Source organism: Meles meles, chromosome 2, assembly GCF_922984935.1.
Source record: "Meles meles chromosome 2, mMelMel3.1 paternal haplotype, whole genome shotgun sequence".
Classification (NCBI taxonomy): domain Eukaryota; kingdom Metazoa; phylum Chordata; class Mammalia; order Carnivora; family Mustelidae; genus Meles; species Meles meles.
In genome coordinates, this window is record NC_060067.1 from 44,230,328 (window position 1) to 44,241,142 (window position 10,815).

Here is a 10,815-nt window from a genome sequence, read left to right on the forward strand (position 1 = left end):
AGCAGACAGTGGGTCATAGTTGGGAAGAAGACATTTCAGAAGACATTATCTCTGCTTTCAAAGCAGCAGGAGATTGGAGTGGTTCAGAGTTCATTTTCTTCTGATTCAAATCCTGGCTCTCCTACAGACCAGCAGTCTAACTTCAGCAAGGTAGCCCTTCTGTGCCTCAATTTCTCTTCTATAAAATGTTAATAATAACTTTATTAAGTTATTATAATATTTATAAGTTATTAATAATAACTTTATTAAGTGCATTGATTTGGTACAATAAGCAGAACCAACTTCATCATTTATGGGGCCTAGCGTTAAATGCAAATGAAGGGCGACTTGTTAAAAAATGACCAAGAATTTCAAGATGGTGACAGCAGAGAATTAAACCAGGTGGAGGCCCTTCTCAGCATGGGACCCTATATGACAACATAGGCCAATACCTAAGCAGCCAGCACTGGTGATGAGTAAATGATTAATGTACATAAAGCAGTTAGAAGAGTGCTGGGCACATGGTAAGTGTTATATTGTACTGTTAATTTATTAATATTAAAGAGTTTCACTGGACATGTAAAAAACAGCAAGAAAAATAATATTTTTTTAAAAATGCAGGATAGAGCTCAATTTCAAATGAGCTCTGAAGTTTGCAACTATGTTCTCATTACCCCGGATTCAGGGTCCCATCAGCAAAATGCACCACTTCATACTTATTCATACTTATTCAGAGATCATTCTTGTGTTTGTTCTTCACACAAAATGTGCAGAATGTGAGTTCCGTCCTTTTTATATGATATTTATATGATACTTTCCATTTGTTTACCTGCATAAATTTTGTCTCAGTATAATATATATGTAACAGGGAAGTTTCTTAACAAGAGATTCAAGTCCTGATCTCTCGACTGTGCAGATGGAAAGTACTCTCAGTTCATTGCCTTTTTTTTTTTTTAACATTTTCTCCCTAATGTCCAATCCTTAATGATTAAAAAAAAAAATACACATCTATGATATCAAAATAGAAGTCCACTCAAAGGTGTCCACATTGTAATCCCTGGAATCCATGAATATGTCATTGGGGGTAAGGTAACATTAAGGTTGCTGGCAGAATTAAGATTGCCAAGCAGCTAACTGTAAAAGAGGAAATTGTCCTGGATTACCCACATAGGCTAAGGTAAGCACACAGTCTCTTCCATGTGGAAAAAGGAGGCAGAAGACATCAGTACCAGGGTCATGGACTGTCGCTTGCTGATTTTGAAGATGGAAGAAGGGACTCTGAGCCAGGAAATATGTCCAGGAGCTAGAAGCTGGAAAGGCAAGAACAGATCCTCCCCTAGAGCCGTGAGGAAGGAATCCATCCCTTCTTGTGTCTTGATTATAGCCCATTGAGACCCATTGCAGACTTCTGACCTCCAGGATTGTAAGATAATAAATTTGGGATGTTGGACATTCAGCTTGTGGTTAACTCTTACAGCAGCATTAGGAAAGTAAGAGGACATCTATCTCTGCATATGTGTGTGCATACATACATGCACACGCACACACCCACACGCTCCAGATAAACTTTTGAGCATTGAGACTATCTCCCCTTAAAGTTCAGTAAGTAGCCTCACAAAATATAGGCTGTTCTTGCTTGAATCAGTGAAGAATCGCCCTCCACGCTGGATGTCAAGCTTCTACCTTTCATCTACAGATACATTGTGGTAGAAAATGCAAAAAGTCTGCTTCTCTTGACCTAGACTGAAAATGTTAACCTTCCACAATGGTTCTACAGACTGAATCCACTCCTCCATTACTGTGTTGATCACATTAGTCAACAATATCCTTATCTGTCAATATCCTTATCTGTCTTACTCACTAGCCAGGGACAGCCTGCAGGAGAGGGACTGCATCCTTATTTGTATCTTCATATCCATGGTATGACAATTCCTGGCACATAGCAGACTCATCAATATTTCTTGATTTAAATTAATGAATGGATGGCTAGAAATTTCTTTAAGCAGGCACATGTGCGCACATATACACACTGGGGTGAATTTATACTTTGATTTTATTTACTCCTAACAACAATATTATGAGATAATCACCAAATTAGTTAGTAATGGTAGTGAGGGGTAGGAAGGTCAGATTCAGAAATACTAGGCTTGTGACCAGGAATCATTAGAGCTTTCTAATCACTATTTGAACACTGATCAATAAAAGAGCAACAGGCTTCACGGTTGTTAGTTAACATGACATCACGTTGTTAACCAAGAATCAGCCAATGCCCACAAAGATAGCTAATTTCAGGGTACACATAACATACCTCATTGCATAAAAGTAAGGAAGAAAAAAACAACTTTTCAGGAGTCTAGAAGTTAGACACTGTTCCTGCTGCATCTGGATGGATAAGTGAGAGAAAATTCTCCAAAAGTGGAGTCACAGGATCTATTTTTATGGTATTATAGGTTGTATCATTTTTAGCCAACATCCAATTTCATTCAACCACAACAAAAGCAAAAGTTCACAATTCTGCCTCAACTTGCGATGCTGAGCTCACTTCTAGGTGTGAATAAATTTGGTTTTTTTTTTCTTAAAAGAAATTTAACAAATCCCATTTAGTCATGTGTGAGTTACTGTGCTTTTTTGAAGGGCCACTTTGGAGTGTTTACTAAAATGACAAATCACTTAAATACTGATTCATATGTGGCTAGATCTCAATGAAGGAGCATACATTAAATTTTGTTTAATATGAAAATCATAAGACATCTGAAATATGAACCATCCATACAACTTTAATTTTAGGGACAGAATTCATTAGTAGAAAGAACACTTCCTAGAAGAGCATGACAAAGACATATTATTGATGGCGATATTGGAAGTAACCCTATGGATGGGTGTTTCACTTCCATTTTACACAGATTAGACTTATTCCCACAGGGAGGAAGGGAAATGGGCCTTCTCGCAGCCTACCGTTTACCAGGTAAACTGTAGCTGAGTTTGACTCTAATCCATTTCTTTTTGGTTCGGAGTCAGCCTGAGAGGGGAGGTGTTCACAGTGAGTAGAGGCCCTTATGTTTTATATTTGGTTTTGGTTTTAGTTTAATCAATCAATTAAGAATAATCTTACCAGCCACTGAAATAATAGGAGAAAATTTGTTTTTAAAATCTCTTGGCATAGTTATATCCATGACCCTATTGTTATGCTAGGAACTTGTGCCCAGAATTCTATGAAAGTCATATAACTCACTCAGTTTAAAACTTACATTACGCTATGCAAAACTGTTAACATCCATTTTACAGCAGAGATTTTCATCCCTTAGCTCCTAAATGCCAGGATCAAGATTTGAACTCAGTTCTTTGAATTAATCAAGTCCATACCCCTTTTGCTTTCTTGAATAGTTCTTAAGATGGCAGCATAGAACAAAAAACTCTCTTATATGATTAAATTCCAATTTTGATTCTCTTTGTTCTTTTAATTGCCAGGCATGAGTGGAAGAAGCTGATGGGTAACATCTGGTCAGTTGGAGAGGAAGTTGAAATATCATAGATAAGAGGATGGGTGTGCAAGAGATCTAGCCGTGCAAATGACAGCAAAGGAAAACGCAGTCACTAATGTAAGTCCGCTTGTGGGGAAATATGAAATAGTGAGATCCCTGAACAGGCATACTTTCAGAATGATTATTTTGATGAAATGCTCTCATTTTACTAAAAGCAATTACACTTTTACTGCATATAACAAAGTCCAACTATCTAGTAAATAGAGTGAAATGAGTGGAAGAGAAGAAAGTTGTGAAATTTGGGAGGCATTATGAGGAAATAAGATTTAGAGAGGACAATTTTAGCTAGAGAAAGCTATGTTGGAATACATAAAACATTTAGAAAAATAAGAACAAACATCATTTGAGAAATACAAGAAATTCATAGGGATGTTGAGAAAAACGTAAATAATTCTCATTCTGGAATAGCTTGAAAACTAACTAAAAGCAGAGAAATAACCTCAATGACCTCTGCAATCCCCCCCAGATCTGGGCCCAAGATTTCTACTGTTATTATTTAGTATTAGTGCTGCAGAGCAGGAAATAGTAAAGAGAAATAAGGAAAAACAAGTCCTACCTAAACTGGAGAAATGAGAGCCAGACATGGAAAGAAAGCAAAAGAAGCATGAGGGATGATTTAAAAAGGAACTAAAATAAAGAAAATATGTTATTTTATTTCTATCTTTTTTTAGTCCAAAATAATGAAATAGAAAATGTGCAAAATGTGGTACCTAAATCCATCAACAGCAGGATGTACAAAATTATAATGTCTCTATTACATCACCATATGTAGTACTTTTGATTGCTAATTACACTATCAGATGTATAGACGTATGTGATATGAATAATTTATTTTCTGGGTTTTTTTAAACCTAACTTTGGGTCTTGAATACATTGACAAGATTCAAGCTTACAACGTACATAATCTGGAAATGTAGTTTCAGGCAATTATGATATAAGTATACACTTTTCAAAGCATTCATATTTAATTTAAATAACGTGCATTTAGGTATCATAGTTGAATTGGATCTGACATGCAGTGCATTTTAAAATGTCTCGGGATGAGAGTCTATTAAAGAAAAGACTGCTATAAAACAGAGCCTGATAAAGAGAAAAATGAAAGGGAGCAGGATAAATAAGTTTAAAAAAATTAGCACGTCACGAAACTGGGGGGGATTTTGATTGGCCGGACATGCAGTCATGATTTACTAGCCTATTTGGTCTGCTAGCCAATAAATAACTTGGTGTCAATGGAGCAACTGCCATATCATAAAGAATGCAGGCCATAAAATGGTCCACATGACAATATATCATCAACGTGTTTCCATCCCTCTTCTCTTTTAGAGCAAACTGTGTGCAATGAGATGATAAAGGTCTCTACATTTTAGTAGCCATATTTCTAAAAACTGTGGATCATGCAGATTATTTGGTTCTTTTTTTTTTCTCTCCCAGTTTATTAAAAACTTAGACTGGTAGTACTATAATATTCTCACCTATTTAAAATGATGACATGTGATTAGATTTCAATCTAGACCCTTCGCTGTAGAGGAATTACCCTTTATTACTGTTACAAGGGTTCTGAGACTGTTTCTGACGGTTGGCATTTGAAGAAGTACTTTGTGGACATCAATTAGTTTACTGCTGCCAATTGCTTCATGAAATAAAGCGGCATCTGTGGGCTCAGGTTGTCACTTCTAAGTGTGGATATATTGATACTCTATCTAATAACCATTCTAATTCTGAAGAGCGAAATCTGATTTATTAGTTGAAATTTTACCCTCCAGATTTGCTTACAACTTGGAAGACTTTAAAACCACCCCTGAACTTCCTCTCTGCCAATCTATACCGTTTGCTTTCTTGAACTATTGTATACATCCGGGTACTTGTTTGGTAACTAGGAACATGCAGGGACAATTTTCCACACTTATATGTTTATATGTATTTGATTTACATCAGATATTTAATTAATGCTTGTGGGAGGGAGTATGGAATTATACATCCATTCTTCCTGCCTGTCATGTGGTTTCCTGGTTAGCCTCCTCTCTGTTTCATCACACACAATCCCTAGTATCAGCTCCTCCCAACCCCCTTTCCCTCCAGAATGAAACAGAACAGAATGGCAGCTGGACAGATTACTCCAGTTTGAAAAGATGAAGTCACAAAACAAATAGCAGATTTCGTCGCATCTGCACACATATGTGGGTTAGGTCTGAACTAAACTCAGGCATCAAACTTTGTGTCCAAGTTAGTTAACAACAAAATCATAATAGCAACACTCAAAAAGTTCACACAAGGCTCAGAGACCATAAGGAATTTTATAAAACATAATCAAATGACTATTACAAATGAATAAGAAACCTGTTGATTGGGGCGCCTGGGTGGCTCAGTGGATTAAGCCGCTGCCTTCGGCTCAGGTCATGATCTCAGGGTCCTGGGATCGAGCCCCGCATCGGGTTCTCTGCTCCGCAGGGAGCCTGCTTCCTCCTCTCTCTCTGCCTGCCTCTCTGCCTACTTATGATCTCTCTCTCTGTCAAATAAATAAATAAAATCTTTAAAAAAAAAAAGAAACCTGTTGATTAAATGTGACTATTGATATGTATGGTACTAAACACACACACGCACACACAAACTCAGGGTCAGGGTTAAGGGACACTGTACACAGAGCTCTGTGATTGCCAGACAAACTAGGAAATATCTTGGGTACCCATAGTTTTACATAATAGTAAATATGTTTATTTGTGGGTAGAGAAAAGTGAACAACCACTCTAAAAAAGCCTCTCTAACTAGAGACTAGGTTCTTGGAACTTTAGTTGGCAACTTTAATCACTCATCCCCCCCACCCCCAAGAGTTAACTCAGAAAAACACACATCTATGAGTCACATCTTTTTCACGACGTTTTCTTTCACATCGCTATAAAACTCCATGATGAATACATGTCTTTTCACAATGTAGATTAGCTACTTAACCAAAAAGAAAAATGTAAATGAGATAATTGGCACTACTTTCAAGCCACTAAAATGTAAATAACTGGGCATATCTCAAATACTGACAATGTAAATTAAGGTCATTGAACCATATTCCACTCGAGAGTTTCATTTTGTTGCTCACCAGAACCAAATTCATGAGTGTGGCTTCAGCAAGGGTATATTATGTATTTACTCTTGTCTCTATAACTTATGAACATGACATTTCCTCTGCTTCCAATATCTTCTCCTGCTTCAGATAATATTTATTGAGTACTTACTATGTGCCAGTCGTTGCTCTAAATACTTTAAAGATTTTATTTATTTATTTATTTGACAGTGAGAGAGAGAGATCACAACTAGGCAGAGAGGCAGGCAGAGAGAGAGAGGTGGGGAATCAGGCTCCCCGCCGAGCAGAGAGCCCGATGCAGGACTTGATCCCAGGACCCTGAGATCATGACCTGAGCCGAAGGCAGCAGCTTAACCCACTGAACCACCCAGGCACTCTCTAAATACTTTATACACATCAACTCCTTTTATTCTCTCTATACGAACAATAATAGGACCTACCTAGCGCTTCTGAGAATTCAGTAACTTAAAATTTGGAGAGCGCTTAGGACACTACACGGCACATAGAAACAGCTCCAGAAGTGTTTGTGAAACAATTATATGAAATAGATTGTATTTATTATTCTCATTTGACAGATGAGGTAATGGGAGCAGAGACAGATAAGGAACTCCCAGGGACCGTGAGTTAATAAGTCGTTGAACTAAACTTCAAATACCAGCAGTTTAACTCCAAACCTCCATTCTCAACCATGCTTAACCACTAGGCTCCACTACTTCTCAAAGATATGCATGGATTGTTCCTTCAACAACTTGACCCGAAACACCTCCCCCTAAGACGTTTCCAGAATTTCTAAAAGTCCACATACTAGACTGGAGGCTTCTTGAGTATCCAAACCACATTCTGTCACATAGTCTTCTACAGTGATCCACACACAGCACATGCACAGTAGATGGACGAATGCCCATATAGATTGATCGTCTTGGGAGGAAAATGTAAAGGATAATGTTTTAACTTTAAAAATTTAACAGACATACATTGAATATTTTACACTTAAAAGGGAGGGGGAGCGGGCTATGGACATTGGGGAGGGGAAGCGAACCATAAGAGACTATGGACTCTGAAAAACAACCTGAGGGTTTTGAAGGGTCAGGGGTGGGAGGTTGGGGCAACCTGAGGGTTTTGAAGGGTCAGGGGTGGGAGGTTGGGGGAACAGGTGGTGGGTAATGGGGAGGGCACGTTTTGCATGGAGCACTGGGTGTTGTGCAAAAAGAATGAATACTGTTACGCTGAAAAAATAAATAAAATGAGAAAAAAAAAAAAAAAGATATAAATATCTGTTCAGTTTAATTATCCTCTAATTTATTTCTATTTCTGAGTAGATAATACTTACCTACCAATGACCACTCTTTCTGCCCTCATGGTCCTATATTCATATTTTTGTACTTTGGGGAAGATAAATACTACCATCTTTACAGACTATGTTCCAATTCTATCATTGAGTTCTGGAAAAACTACTTAACATCTATGAGTTTCAGTTGCTTTAGCTTTGAAACAGGAATTCCAGTGCCTTCTTATAAAGTGGTGGGGATGAATAAATAAAATAAAACAATAGTGGGCACAAAGTAAGCATTGGATAGTAAGCATAAAATTGCTTCACAGGCTTTTATAAGAAAGTGAGATATAAATTTAAAACCAGAGATGCCTGGGTGGCTCAGTCAGTTAAGCATCTGCCTTTGGCTCAGGTCATGATCCCAGGTCCTGGGATCAAGGCTTGCATTGGATTCCTTGCTCAGCAGACGCCTGCTTCTCCCTCTGCTTGCTGCTCCCCTGCTTGTGCTCTCTCTCTCTTTCTGACAGATGCATTAATTAATTAAATCTTTAAATTTAAAACCAATTAAACATGCAAAAAAAGTTTAGCTATAAATTTATTTGGGCTGGGCATGTTAAGTTTCTTTATGTTTTTATCTTTCTAATACTAAAGTGGAAATGTTTTTGCATTGTTTATATACACACCGACTGTTAGAGCTGGGACAAATAAGAGAAAAATCTAGAGTAGCGCTGGGAAATCAAGTTGAAAATGTGAATTTCTGAGAATAATAAAAAATCAGATAAGAGTACCTCTAAGACTTCTCTAACAACAGCCTCCTCCAAGTCATATGGTCTGCAGTGTTTGGTGATTTGGGAATCTCTACATATTCTTGGTTGGGATGTGTCCACTTCTGGGTACAGGTCCAAAGAAAGAAACTTTCCGGTTCTTATTTCCAAGAGTAATGCTACAGGTCAATATTGCCCAAAGTGGAGCATGACGGGAATAAGCTCTGGAATGGCTTTTAATATACTGGATATGCTAGAGGCTCGATTGCCCTAATGATGGATTATTGACAAAGTGTATTGCTGTGATGCATTTTTAAAAACATATGTTTACTCCTATAAGGTGTTGTTCCAGTCTGTCTCAGTGTTCAGTGCATTTGTTTTATTTGTGTAGATTATCCCTGTCCCAGAGCATTCTAGCCATAATATGACACAATCTGCTGACTTACTATGAGTTCGGCTTCCCTTCTAAAAAATCCATAATGAATATTTATGAATCTAAATTCAGTATAGGTCCTCAAAATAAATAAATAAATAAATAAATACAGGATAGTGCTTCCATGCCTTTAATGTGGTTATGAAATGGAGTAGACCTTAAGATTTGCCATTAGGTTTTAAAGAATGGTCAGCTCAGAGTGAAGCCATCTATGGCGCATGAATAAAAGGATACAGCAATAATGCTTGAAAGGAAAGAAAGGAGAAAGAAGGGAGGGAGTGACGTGGGGGGGGGGGAACAGATTGGAAGATAGAAGAAAATAATAACTTTTCTAGCCAGATATAAACCAGAAGCCAAATTTGAAGAAAATTCTACATTTTCCCAAGTCATGTTCCATATTATTTTAAGGTACTGGCAGTCACTTCATCTCATTAAATAGTAATTCAAAAAGCCAGTCAATGTTTGGCTTATTCTGACCTGCCATTTTGTAATTTTTAAAAAAGAAAAGAATACATAACCACACAAAAGCATATTAATATTGTTTGATGTGTTTGAGATGATCCAAGAGCTTAAGCACTTAAACCACTGTAGCTCTTTCTCAAAACTCCCAATGAAGTTTTGACATTTTCCTCATTGCTGGATGTGTTCTTTGGGCTTCTAAGGAGAAGCAGCTACTCAGAAGCACCATCCTGGTAAAATAACAGTTAAGAAAGAAGCACCAACAACTGCAATACAAAGCTGACATGTTTTCTTTTCCCTGGCTTGCTGACAATCCTCAGGAAATGAAACATGTGGTTTTGATGAAGTAGTGCCTTAAATTTTAATGTGGCATTGGCCCGTTGTAGGATCCCTAAAGGTTCATGGGCAATACACTAAAAGGGAACTAACAGCCGAGAAGGAAAAACCAGTGGAAAGATTAGTTAGACACAAACATTCTGTAAAGTGCGAGTTAGATATTGGGCTACCCAGGGTTCTGGGAGCGAGCCCCGCATCGGGCTCTCTGCTCTGCGGACAGCCTGCTTCCTCCTCTCTCTCTCTGCCTGCCTCTCTGCCTACTTGTGATCTCTGTCTGTCAAATAAATAAATAAAATCTTAAAACAAAAAAAAAAAAAAAAAAGAAAAGAAATTGGGCTACCTTACATGGAAATACAACACTGTTGATAGTCTTCTGGTTCCTATCACAGATTCTCCAAGTCAGCATTGAAAATGAATCACATAAATAATAAGTCTTGTTCATAAACCCAGACATGATTCAACAAGGTCGAACAAGTAGAGGGAGAAAGAAATGCAGTGGTAATAGGACCTCGTGTCTAATGTGGTCCTCTTCATCTCGGTTATTGGCATCCCTGTCTACACCATTGTCCAAGATAGGAACCACAGAATAACTTTTACGGTTTTACCTTCATGCACAACATGCCCCATCTATTCACTGAACTCTATCTATTCGTCTTTACATATGCCTCCCCCTAATCCCTCTGTTGCCAGAATTACCTTCCTATAACACACATATCAGATGATTACACTTTCTAACCTGTTGGTGACTTCTTATTTCCTGCAGGATAAAGTCAAAACACCTTTTCATGGTATTCAGAGGGCTCCAAGTTACCTGCCATCCCAGTACCATCCCCTAATATTCTGTCCTATACTTCAGCTTCCTTAATCACAGCGGAAACCTGAGTTCAAAGCCATTTCTGTGCTCCTAAACTGTGTTTATGTTGTTTCCTCCTACTCTGCCTTATAAAGTTTTACTCTTG

The 10,815-nt window shown here is 37.8% G+C and overlaps 1 protein-coding gene across 7 annotated transcripts in view; it reads right to left on the bottom strand.

Annotated features, from left to right (window-relative positions):
• PCDH7 (protocadherin 7) overlaps positions 1–10,815 on the bottom strand; it is a 434,220-nt gene that overhangs the window by 323,399 nt on the left and 100,006 nt on the right. The gene's annotated exons all lie outside the window — the stretch shown is intronic.